General features: G+C 40.2%; 1 protein-coding gene across 3 annotated transcripts in view; it reads left to right on the top strand.

Annotated features, from left to right (window-relative positions):
* The window catches only part of Adgrb3 (adhesion G protein-coupled receptor B3), a 705,185-nt gene that overhangs the window by 350,623 nt on the left and 340,780 nt on the right, over positions 1-13,782 (top strand). The gene's annotated exons all lie outside the window — the stretch shown is intronic.

Consider the following 13,782-nt stretch of genomic DNA (forward strand, 5'->3'; position numbering starts at 1 on the left):
AATGCTTGCATCACTTTGCTGTGTCAGTATCAAATTTTACTAAGGTAGGCACAGTTATTTCACAAGCCTTGTGGGCTGTCTACAACCCAACATAGCTTTCCTTTATTCATTTCTCTGTCTGACTGTACCCATTTAACCCCTAGGCAGCTGTTAAATATTGAGCTTTTGCACTCCATCAAGGTATAAGTGATATCTACTGCTTATTTTTAATGCCAAAATTGAAACAGAACAATAAAGAAATAACAAAGGAAATAATTTCTGAGATTATCAATACTGTGAACAAGCCACTCTAAGCCATGAACAGCTAAGAGGAGAATTTAATACAATACAGCCAGCTGAACCCTGCCTGACCAGGTCCTGGTGTGGTAAAGCGAAGCTCATCATTTAGTCTGAATCTTTTCGCCTGAAAGTATCTGTCCTTGTGTATGACTATGAACCTGAATTTTATCCAGGTTTACACAGTACCACCTACAATATACACTATAACTTTACATTCATTGAAAATAGATAAGCTGCTGTAGGTAGCTGTTATACAATTCTTTCTTTTATTTTAAAGCCCCATTCTAATGTATAAGATGTTAAAATTGAAGACAAAATTATGTTTGTATGTGTTAGGATGATAAGGTTTTGTGTCATACTTTTGTTTTTTGTAACTAATAGGCCAAAAAAGTCTCTTTCTCTTAGGAATATTCTTCTCCAATCCTTTGAATGTTCTCATACTTTCCAGAACACATATGAGTTCTCTTTTTGATACATCTTTTCCTTTTCCAAACTGACATATGTTCTTTCAAGATTTGGTTAAAAGATGTCTTCTCAAAGGTCTCACTTAATCTTAGGCAGAACTAGAAATTTTCCTGCCCCAGTTGATTTTAAAACCTTGAACACATCCTTCCTCTGGTATTCACACATAACATTTGAACTGTTCTTTCCAGGTCTGTGCTAAACAGTACACCGTAAGCTTATTGAGACGTCTATGTCTATAGCATTTATCTTGACATATGAAGCATAGTGGACAAAGATCTGTTGAAATAATTATTGAATGAATGAAGATAATAAATTGATGTTTGACGAGTGCACATGGTTTCACGAAAACACTGCCGTGAACATATAATTCAGAGACAGAAGGAGAAAGAAAGAGTAGCTTACCTAGTTACTTCTGTGTAAAACCTCTGAGGGTCAGGGATATAGCTCAGAGGCACAGTGCCTGCCAGGCAAGCATGAGGTCATGAGTTCAATTCCCAGCACCAAATAAATAAACCACTGAAAAGTTCGTATGAAGTCGCATTCTATCAAAAGGACTGAGTTTGTACCACCTACATCAGGAACGATGGGACGTAACACAGTTGAAGTAGACCTGTGTGCATTCAAATTTTAGCTTGTCCAGTAGATGTGTTGACATCTTCAGATATATTAGTTCATCTTTCGTTTCATCTGCATAAAAGAAGTAAAGTGATAATAGTACAGGTGTATCATGGTTGTTATATTCTGTAAAACTGTAATAAACACTGTATGAATAATGATTTGTTCCTCCAAGGAGAAATGCAGGATTAGGTTTTTATGAGAACCTAGTCCCAGCATTTTCACTAACTGATCAAAACGACCTTGTCTTATATGTGTTCCTGATAAAAGACACATAATTCAGTTTGTTATTATTACAGTAAGATCTAATTGAAAGCCAACACCAGTACCCTGTACCTCATACCTGAGCAAAGTGTGTGTAACTGTTGGTCTATAATCCATTTCTGTGCAGGGTGAACAGGTCCTGAGAATAAGGTACCTGCGAATGAATAGAAAAGCAAGAGAAAAAAGAAAAACAAGGGAGGCAAACTTCTGGGATCAGGGGACTAGCAGCCTCTTGGACTGAAGTCCCATTACCATTTTCAATAACCTTTTATTGAGAAAGAACAAAGGAGGTGAATAGGAGTTATCAACAGGTTTAGCAAGAACAATGCAACTCAATTACCACAGAAATAAGACTTTGACTTAGTTAGCCATCATGTTATCATTCCTTCAGGCATATCTCAGCAAAGCATCTAGTGGTGACCCTGTGGCTTTCCACAGGGACACAGGTTTTACAATCATTTCCTTTCCACCAATGATTTTGCTAGACTTCCTCTGGAGCCAATCATACGGCTTGGTCAGGTCTGCAGTACTACATTGAAAGAGAAACTATAGAATATCCTTCTCCACATGTAACCCTGGAAAGGGTGCTTGTTGGCAGGATGAGGGTTGACACAAGGTGACAGGGTGTCCCAGTGTGAAAGCTGAGTGGATGTGTCGTCACTGAGCAGCTCAGATTTTCCACCTCTCTGCCCTTCCCACAGTGGGCCACTGTGAGAGTTCTGCTTTGAGGATTTCAAATAAATTTTAGCAACTGATGAATTAAAAAAAATACAGAACCTGTATGAAGACTGAGTCTTTTTCATGGTTATTCTGAGGCTCATAAATAATACATGATGATCTATGCTTAATAATATATGTCACCTACCCCCTACGTAGTAGGTATACCATAAGGTCTTTATTGCTAGTATTGTAATGTTGGACATAAAACATTGGCTTTATTCTAAATCTACTTACAATGTCACTGAAGACATTATAGTTTGTGAATGAAGCCAGATTACAGTAATGAGGAAGAGAGGTTTAAGTACAGTGTGTCCCTTTGCTAGGAATTCTGCAGTATAAAGTTCTTAACTGCAGTAGTGAATTGGTAAAGAATTCATGGAAGTGGTACGACTTGAGACAGAATTTCAAAAAGCAAGATAGGTACTGAAACATTCTGTAATCCAACTGGACAGTCATGGAAGTCATAGGAGCAGGGCACATTGCCGGACCCAGTAGAGTGCAAAAGGGGGTATGCCCTGGAAGTGCGGAGAGTGAAAGCCAAGGAGAAGGGTCCAGGCTTGAGTCCCTGTAAACAGAGTTACTAATTGTAAATGCTATTTTAGGAAAAACAGTCTATAGAAATAAGCAACATGGATTGGTCAGAGAAAGAATAGCTTGTGGAGTGGGGGGTCAGCCTATGGAGATACTCACCATGGAGGCAAAGAGATGAGAGCAAGAAACAAATACCTATTGGGGCCAGTGAGTGTGCAAAGAGGAAGAAAGGTCTCTTGATGAAATGAAAAGTATGCTCTTGAGACAGTTTCTGCTTAGGGAATGAAGAAAGAAAATGGAGAGAATGCCAACAGAGAGAAGCCATAGAAACTGCCATCCCCTGGTCAAACTCTTTTGAATGCAAGGACTAGGATCTTCTCCCCTGTCTTTTTGTTCCATTCTAGCTCCTTCATTGGTCTCACAGAGTGATTTCTGAATATTTTTTTTGCTGTAACCTACTCAAAGACACAGAAATTGTATCAGCATGCAGTTGAAAACCAGTTTTACAAAATGATATTTACCTTACTCTTTACCTTACCATTAAGAAAAATTGATCGTGACCTTCAAATAGGTCAGTACTCGAAATCGGAAAACCATTTACTTATTTGACACATCCTTCAGGTTTGAGAAATTCTTTCCCTATGGTTGAGATGAAATAAGAAGCTCAAAGGTCAGTTTTCCAAGTATTTTCCTAAATGTGGACAGTCTTCCAAGTAAAAATTACGGTTAGGCAGCTGAGCAGTTGAGGTGAAAGCAGAGGTAGTGATTTCAGTGCAGCTAGACATCTTCTCTCTTAAGATACTTGATGAGCAAGCACAGGGTTTGCACTATGGATCATTCTTATGCTGGCCATCAATAGCTTAGGTCACCCTCAGAGACGCTGCAGTCTTATTTCTCCAATGGCTTCGGTGCCAGACCCTCTTCACCTTTTGTTGAGTGGGCCGAATTTGTGTAAGCAACTATTAACATGATAATGTAACACATCACAGAATGAATGATAAGCTTCAGCTCCTTAGGCCATCTCATTTTCTTAAGTTAATAAGGTCTAGCAGGGGCCTTTCTGAGTTGGAATTTAATACAGCAATAGCACTGCAGAGACAATCTGACGCAGGGAGATCTGTGCTCACAGAATATTATGTAACCATAATGGTCAATAATTTTCTTAAGTGGTTATAGGGAAGATAGGAGAAGCAGGAGGGAATGGTGATTTAGAATGCTTGCTCAGTGGACAAAATCTTGAGCTTCAGGACATAGTGCTGTGACCCTAGACAGGTTAGCTCTATGTCCTTCAATCCTCTCTTCTGTATTTTGAGGTAATAGTATCTCTGGTATAGCTGATGTGGGGGTTAAGTTAGCTTGGAGACACTTGCACAGCACCTTACTCATAGTGATAGGAGATGCAGCTCCTCTTATTGTCCCACAAGATGAGCTTCTGGAGGAGGATAAACCCAAAGTCTCTGGACCACAGCTGGCTGATGCCAATACAGATGGGCATTTGAATCTCTCCTGCCAAGAGATGGTTTTTCATGGCCCCACCTGAGAAGTCTAAGCTCTTATTTTTCTTCATTTGCTAATAGAAAAGAAGAGCAGGGGATATGTCAGTGCAGAGCACGGATAGAGGAGGAGCATTTAATCTCTCAGCTGGCAATCCCAAGAAGTCATCCACAGCTTCTGTTTCCAGTGCTTATGGACCTGTGAAGTTTCCCTGTTCTCTCTCCGTGGAGGGCAGTTTTGCATAACCAGATCTCTTTCTAAATAGTGTTTAAACTCTGCCCTTATTAGAGTATGAGAGCAAGAAATTCAATGCTAAATAACTTCCTTAATTGGTCGATGGATGAGACCACATTTTACTCCACAAGATAACTGAATCTTGCCATGAACAAAATTTCCAAGATCATTGCTGGCTAGGAGGAACTGTCAAGCTCCAGAGGAAGTGCATAGCCTTCAGGGGCCCTAGAGAGGCAGAAAAGGAAGTTTTAGAAATATTTATAGTGCAATCAATCAACAAGTAAATGCCAAGTCATATAAGTAAATAAGTTGGGTTGAGTTAAAAAATACAATAAAACTTGTCATAGGTTAAGGAAACATTAACATTTACATTATAAAAATACACAAGGGGTGTTCTATTGTGATTTTGTTACCAAATTTTTTAACTTTTAAAAATTATTTTTGGAGGGAACAGGAGGACAAAAGGAGGTAATAGAAGCGTGAACATGATCAAAGTACACTATATACATGTATTGATATGCCAAAATCAAATTCATTGTTTTGCATAACATTAATATGTATGTTTCAAAATTATTGGAGAATGTGTTAGTTTGCTAGGGCTAACTAGTAAATAGCACAGGCTAGGTGGCTAAAGTGACAGAATTGATTTCTCAGTTTGGGAGGCTACAAGTCAAAGATCAAGTCATCAGAAGATTTGCTTTTCCTCTTTCTTCTGTTTGCAGCTGGCAACTTTCTCTGGGTGTGTTTCTGTATACAGGCATCCCTGTGTCTCTGTGTATTCTAGATTAGATTCCTCTTCTTATAAGGAAATCAGATCAGAGAGCAGTCGACCCTGACACCTTCTTTTTAACGTCATTTCCTATTTAATGATCCCATCTCCAAAGAAGGGACTGGGTGTTAGCATCTCAAGACACAGATTGGGAAAGGGGGAATTCAGTCCGTAGCAAGGAATTTCTTTCTCCTGAAGAGATATATGTTAGGCGACCTATGGCTGCTGCCTTTGGGTTGTAGCAGCCTGTGATGTGTGCCTATACCTCTCCTGGGGGCTCTCAGGTGCACCGACCAAGTCTGCCACACTGGAGACTGGTCTTTACCTCATTCCTTGTTTTGGAAGCGTCCCCTGTCTGGATTTGAAACCGGTTCTGGCACACTGAGTTATGGCCTTTTTATAACGCTGACTGCTGTACCAGGCTGACTTTGGGAAAATAACCCTATAGTATGTTTAATCATTTTTGCATCTCTACTTCCTTACCATTTAGTTTTTAAATGAATACTAGAAAAGCAGGACAAAGCTCATGCTCCAAAGCACTGAACATTGGATGGCTTCTTCTGTCACTGAGCTCTTGCCTGTCGAGTACATCTTCAAGCTGACTAACCCTGCTACCTCTTACAGAGTCCCTGTTCCTAAACTCAGGTTAGGGAGCCTGGTAACATTTTCTGAGAGCTATTCTGATACTCCATAGGTCAAACTGACTCATACCATAGCAGAGCAAGGAGATGAGTGTTGAAAGATAGCCTGTAATCCCTGGAGCGGGGTTCTTATAGAGTTTTCAAAACAACGCAGGGCTTCTGTGAAGTTTTGACAAAAAGAAGAAGAAAGTTATAAAGGGTTATTTCCCCCTCAACTAGTGCATATTAAGAGACACTCATTCCAACAATCTGCTTGCACACTCTTCTAGGTCTGCAGATCACAGTGGTAAAGCCATCTTTGCCCTGAAGGCTCTTGGCTAATCCTGTATGATAACCTCCTGCCCTTCTGAATTCTTGATAGCTTCAAATTGCCAGTAGCCCGTGGATGTGCTGCATGCTTAGATATTCTGGATAAAATATTTTAACTCATAGTGTTGTGACACTTTGTCATGATCAATTGTAAGTTACTTAGCCTATCTATCTGTTATAAAAAGAAATTCACTTCCCTTGAGGAATTATTCAGTTTTTTTTAAGAAATACATTGGAAAAACACAGAGTCATTTGTACAATAATGTTGCTTATACCGAAGTTCTTTCCTATGTACTTTCTTGAATAAGAAACCAAGACATACTCACAGGAAATCTGTACTCCATACCCTAAGAGATCATGTGGGTGTGTTCATGGTTTCATCTATTGCCATCAGCCAAGAGCGTCAAATCTAAAAGAAGAGATCTAATGCACTACCCTGAGCTGTCTTTGGATTTTTACCCCACTGAAAGAATGGTTTGTCTGTCTCTAAATTAACCTTACCAGTGGAAAAACTTTTTCCACATTTACTTTACTCTGTCACCTGTCACTCCTGCTTCTCTCCCTCCTCATTTCCCTCACTTATTACTCTTCCTGTTGAGTCTGTCTGCTGTGTTTTAACTGACGTCACTCCATCCAGCTCAGTTCCTGGTTATCTTCATGTTTCCATCTCAGAAAGCTCCAGTTTGCAATGAGGATTAATGATTCACAAGTTTCTGTCTTTCGGCATTTAGACTTGTAGTTAAATCCGCCTGCTGGGCCTCTTGCATCAGCTCGGCTGTCGCTCCTTACACTTAGCTGGAACAAAATGTAATTCATGTTCTGTCTTCTCGCATGCGGGTCTCGGGGTGCCTTTCTACATCACTGTCCTGCGGAACTTGAATTCGGGGTGCAAGGGGGACCTTTGATTTGGCCCTTTCCCACCTGTGTAGTCGGTCCTCACAGCGTACTGCTCCCTGCTCCAAGTACCATCGTTTGACCCCCCCTGTTCTCACTGAGACTGCTCTGCTGTTTGTCCCACTCAGCAGCCAGCACTGGATTTTCATTTATATCTCAACCTGTCCTCTAACCATTGTGGGATCGAGGGCTTGCTTTATCTGATGTTTATCTTTTCGCATTCTCGTCTCCCTCTATCCCTTCTAACCCCCACTCCAACTATATTTCTATTCTTTCTCTCACATTTGTCTAGACTGATCTTTGGCCAGGGATCTTGGACTTTGTATTCTTACTTTATTTTCCCCACAATCCTCTTGCTCAGGTCTTCCTGCTCTGCCCCCCATCTATCATGCAAGAGTCTGTTTGTGCTGTTATAACAAAATACAAAGACGGGTAATTTGTAAAGAAAAGAAATTTATTCTCTGATCATTCTGGAGGTTCAGTCCAAGATCTGGGGCCTGCAGGCTCCGCTGTCTGTCTCATGTGGGCTCCTCTTTGCTTCTGAGGGGGTCTTGTTATGGTGTCATTGGGAGCAGAGAAATGCAGTGCCTTCCGGGGCAGAAGGCAGAAGGTCAGGCTGGCCCTACCCTCCCTGAGCACCTATTAGGAGGATTTCAGTCCCCTTAATGAGGGAAGAACCCTCATGGCCCAGCTATCTCTTCAAGACACCATTATGTTAGCAACATCTAAATTTTGGATAAAACATATTCAAAGCATTATAATGACTGTAGAGCATTATAATAGTTTGTTCATTCATTTGGTGCTGGAGATCGAAGCCAGCGCCTCCCACATGCTAGGCAAGCCCTTGCTCCACTCTTAGCCCTGAAATCATCTTTTTAAATATTTACTTCCTGCCTCTCTTTATGCACTCGAGTGCAAGTTCCTTGAAAGCAAGAACCCTCCTCTGTGTTGTTCACGCTTACAATTCCCAACACTTACAGCAGCAGAGATGCCATCAAATCCTTTTAAAGCAAATACATACGCTTCTTCTTATGTTCCACATCTTTCTGCACCTCTCCACTTCTCTTTCGTAGGCCTTAATAATTGCTAACTTGGGCTCTTACAAAAGCACTTCCAATGATGGTTTTTGTCGCCTGGTTTCCTCTTTGCCAAAGCTCCCTTCATTTTGCTATTTGGGTTTTTTTTTTTTTTATAACTCACCTTCTCCATTCTTTTGCTGAAGAAAATGGCACTTAGTGGGGGTGACTGAAAGATCCAGTGAATGCTTAAATTAAAGAAAAAGTTATTACAGTAAAAGACACATTGCTCAGAATTATGAGCTAACTGTGTTAGATGTGAGGGGGAGAATTTTGAGTAAGAGAGATTTAAAGTAGTGTGTCTTTTACTACGATACATTTTCTTTAAATTTAGGCATTGTATCATATGTGTTGTTGACCCCTAGGTGACCAATTACTTATGACAGTTTCTGTCAAATAAAATCATTACAATGTACCCACCTCTACCTAATTCACTGGATCATGCAACTTCTGGATCTTTCCCAATGTTAAAATGGCCATAAAAGGTAAACATTTTTAATCCATTCAGGACATCAAGGCAGCCAGGACAGTGGCACTAAAAACAGTCATGGAAGAGGATTTCCAAATTGCTTCCTAAAATGACAAGGGCAACGGGAGGAGTGTGTTTAAAGTGAGGACAAGGATTTTGAGGGGGAGTCATAGCAAGGTGGCCTTTTTGGCTTTTTTTTTTTTTTAAATTCAAACACTCACTCCATATTTGGATCACACCTCCTATACTACTGAATGTATTCTGCAAGGGCCAGGCCGGGGTCAGTGATGCATAGGGAAGCCTCCCTTTGTGGCAAAGAAGAGGATCCCATTATGGAAGGAGTGTCCCCTTCCTTGCTGGCTGTCATTGTATCTGAATCTCAAGACAGGATTTGAACATCCACAGCTGCTGCTTCTTCATGAATTAGGCCCTATCACTTCTTAAAAGTACATATCTGTGCTCAAGGATGGCCTAGAGACGTCAGAGGGCTACTTAAAATAGAAAGAGTTGGATTCCGTAGTTACTCATCATTATCAGTTTTCTGGTCTGTAAAAGTGAGTGTCATATTGCATTCCCTGCAGGAATTGAGGACACTGACCAGAGGTATCACTAGCAGAGAAGGACAGTTGGAAAGGAGCCTCCGAGTTAGCTGGAGACCATTATTGCTTTTAATTCCATGAATAACTAGCTCAGTGTCTCATACATTGTAGGTCTGCAGGCAACCAGTTTTACGTAGTCTAGTCTTTCCACTTTGGTGGCTCTTCCACTGGAAGTGTAAGGATAAACAAACAAAAAAGAGAAATACTCCTAAGGAGATTGTAGTCTGGCAGAGAAAAAAAATCCTAAACTAATCATCACGTAAATAAATCATGAACACAAATTGTGGTATATTTCAAAAGAAGGCTGCACAGTTCGATGTGATAAAATGAATACATGGAGATCCCATATACTTAGGGAGAGTCCTGATCAGGCAGGGCTGAGAGGGGCTTGAGATGCATGCAGAAGTTTGAGGGGCCTAGAGCGTGAAGAATGTAGGGGGACAGCATCAAATAGACTTGGAGAGACAGAAGGGGCTAGATCACACATGGCTATGTAGCCATCAGCTGACCTCTTAGACTGAGGACCAGTCTGTCCTGTGCTCAGCCCCTTCCCAATGGCTTGTCCCTGCTTCCTTGTTTAGCCTTTAAGACATTCTGAGGGTTAGATCTGTATTTCTAGTCGAGATCAATGTAATTATGTCAAAACTTCAGCCGCACTTGCTGCTGGGTAAGATGGAGGAGAACAAAAATCCTGTGACTCAGGTATCTCAAATCATCAGCCTAGGGCTGGGGCTATAGCTCAGCAGCACAAGCTCCTGCCTAGCAAGCATAAGGTCCTGAGTTCGATTCCCAGTATCAAAAAAATCAAATCATCAGCCTAATCTACAATTTTATTTCCATGAGGAGTTCAGCAAGAGCTAAGTACTGAGGCATGCTTTAGCATAGCTACAGAAAATGCTATATAATACAGAAGAAATCCACCAAGTTAAAGCCAATCAGAAGTAAGGCGAAGAATGATTTACTATTGTCCATAAACTAAACCAGGTTTTTTGTCTCCTATAGCTGAATCTAGGATCTGTACTTTGAAAGTTACAGAAGCACTTGTGCTTTTCTTTGTGGCATACATACACTTACTTCACTGATTTTCATACTTCCTACAAAGAAAAACACAAAAGTCCCACTTCACTGACTTTTGTGTCCCAAAACTATTTGGCACAGTGTGTCTTACGTAGTACTTGTCTAACAATCACTACACTGAAAACTCCTCCTAATATAACACATTCTCAGGAAGGGGAGATGTTTTACTGAATAAATTACAGGCCCAGAGGTAGTGATAAATAAGTTCTGTGCTCTACATTCTGCTAAGAGAGGCAGAGACACTAAAAAGGGTAAGACAGAGTGTCACTTTCACGTATCAACATTACAGGAGCATATTTGCCATAATGTGGCTATAAATATAAATCATGCAGCCAGTCATAAAAAAGATAACAAGAGGGAATAAAATCATAAAGCTTCCATAGATCAAGTACTTACTGTGCGCTAGCAATTGTGTTAAGAATCACATGCAAGCTTCACAGTAGCTCTTCCAAGCTGCTATTATTATTTCTTCTCTTATAGGTTAGACAAATAATGCATTGGCTGCACACCATTTGCCTAGGACCACATGGTTAATAATTAATGGAGAACATATTTTAATCCAGGTCTGCTAAATTCAGTCTCCAAGTAACTGAGATTCTGCCAATGACGTTCAGTTTTTCAAATGATTTAAGTCATAAAAACCAGAGCAGATTTTGAAAAGAAAAGAAAAATAGAATCTATCTGATGCATTTCAAGGGCTGTTATAAGTGATGTGACCCATAAATCATCAAAAGAGTGATATTTTTACCATTAGCTGAGCTCTTAAAGCACACTAGCCAGTAGTGGCTCTGCTACTGGACAACTTTATACTTTGCTTAAATATTCCATCCAGTGAAATGGAATATAGTGAGTCTCCTCTTCAAAATGATGTTCCATCCCTTGCGTTCTAAAAGTATGATCTTTGAGCAAAAATCAAACTGAATAAATACATGTCAGAGTTAACATTAATAGGCATGTTGTACAATGTGTGTGATGCAAGATAGAGCAGAGCCAACTCATAGGAATGGTGCTGAATGATTTCAGAAAACTTGAGGTGCACTGACTTCCTTTAATTTAGGACTTCATAAAATCTCTACCATAGGTAAGACATTATGCAGGCTGAGGATGGCATGGTGAACAAGAATGACTCAGTTTCCACATAAACATCCCTCTCAGCACTCTAGACATGGGAGCTTAACTCACTGTACCCCTGCATAGCTCACAGGAGTTAGAGGGGCAGCCCTGGTTATTCTGAAATGCAGTCTGCCTTTCAATCACATGAGACTTTATTCTGTTGGGCCTTCTCACTCTGATTTAGGAAAGTCCCATTTGTTGGCCTTGGGAAATAGTCTCTTATACTTTATGTTTGTTCCTTTAGCATTTACTTTAATAATTTATGTTTTTCTGACTGCTCTTTGGTGATTTAAACACCTGAACTCTGAATGTCTTATTCCCATTAATAAACTGTATGTGTACACTGGCCTCTGTGTATAGCAAGAAATTACTGACCTGCTATCGCAAAACATGCTCTGAGAAATGTTTCTTTTCCAGAAAGGGAGATACATTGGACAAATTGCTTCCCGCTCTCTCGGTGTCTCTTGTTAGCAGCAGCATGCATTTTGTATGAAAGCTGGCAGGGGTTAAGATGCAGGCTGAGGTCGTGCACTCAGCACAGCTCACGGGCAGGCCCAGGGATGAGACCTGCAACTTTTTCCTCATTAGCACCATGTCCCCCACTGAGTTAACCAGCCATGGGCAACTGCAGAACTCTCAAGGTTAATTCTTTCTGCCCATAGATAGAGTTACAGCTCAGTGGACTAAGCCCTTAAAATGTTAACACTCCAAGCAAGACATTTTAAGTGAAAAGGTGTGTGGTAATACAAAAAGGTTAAAAGAGCTTAAAATGAGTCTAAAACAGACTTGCAATTTTTTGGAGAGTTGCATAAAATATGCCAGAACTTTATAGAGGTTATGACTCGAATAATTTTGCAACCATGTGATTGCCAGGAACTATTAAAATAAATAGCACAAATAGGGCAATTAAATATAGTTACTAACAGCTTCAAACCACAAGAGTAGAGCAAATGAAGCAGCTTTGCTTTTCATCTAAAAACACCCAGGTGAATTTATTTGGAATGAGAGCAAATGCTTGTTTTGTAAAGCTACATAGGAAGGCAGATGAGAGTAATAAATTATTATTATTTCTGCCCTTAAGTGAGTCTTGTCCTCAACTAATGTTTTTGTATCAGGCATGCTCCTGCTAAGTTACCTTCAGCCATGTTAGAAAAGATAGACCCTGAGGACACCACCAAACAGCCACTTTTCACATAGTTTCAGAGGAATGTCAGGCCTTCTCTTGACACTGCTTAGGTCTCCTGTGAGCTTATTTCATGCTTGTCTTCACCAGCCATCCTGGTTTTCCACTCCTGGTCTGGGTCTGAACGCCATGGGGTAACGTGAGATGACAAAAAGTCTCCCTGGTAAAAAACGCCTCACATGTGAAAAGGGCACTAAGTTGAACTGAATGCTATCTGGCAGTGTGTCCAGTGTGAACAGTGAAATGAGAATGAAAATGTGCTTGTCTGCATGGAGAGGGAAAGATCAAACACTCATGTGGTCAATTCTAGGTGAAGATAAAACCAGTAGGTCTCCAGTGGGTAGCTGCGGACAAAGGAGGCGCACAGGTTTGGAGCTGTGAGAGGAACGCGTCACACATCTGCTCACTCCTTCATGTTAGATGGCTGGCAAAAGTCAGGAGTGTGAAGAGCACTAATTCAAAATAGCTAAGATTTGTAAAACACTTATCAGGCGCTGTTTGCCAGAAACATAGCTGGTTTTCTTTAATATTTTCACTAGGTAGTTGTAAAACTAAAAGTGTGATAGCCAGAAAAGGTACAACTGGGATGCTGAGGGGTCCTGTCTCATCTTGGCTTCTTTTTTTTCATAGACCATGGTCTCACCATTGTGTCCTTTGGAACAACAATATAAGTAATAACCATAGTTTTCAATTAATAGAGTAAGTTAAAGGAAGGCAACCCAGGCAACTTTCATTATAGGAAGAATAACAGTATTTGTAATGAGTAACTTCACAATGGCATTGCATAATAGAATATAGAGAATATAGTGGAAAAAGTGATTTTGAATGAAAGTATTTTATCTCTTCTCATTGCTTCTGGCAATGAGGATATGAAGTTTTGTAGAAATTCTACAAATATGGTGCTGTAAATGGTCCTTGGAGATTTTTAAAAATATGTTGGGGTCATAAAGTAATATTGCAAAGTGTTTATAGTTTTGCCACATAATTATCCGAGTGGCTGTTGTTAGAAAAATATATTATCTCATGTAATATTAAAACTTTCTGTCTAAT

Source organism: Chinchilla lanigera, unplaced genomic scaffold (assembly GCF_000276665.1).
Source record: "Chinchilla lanigera isolate Chin_1 unplaced genomic scaffold, ChiLan1.0 scaffold00087, whole genome shotgun sequence".
NCBI classification, from domain to species: domain Eukaryota; kingdom Metazoa; phylum Chordata; class Mammalia; order Rodentia; family Chinchillidae; genus Chinchilla; species Chinchilla lanigera.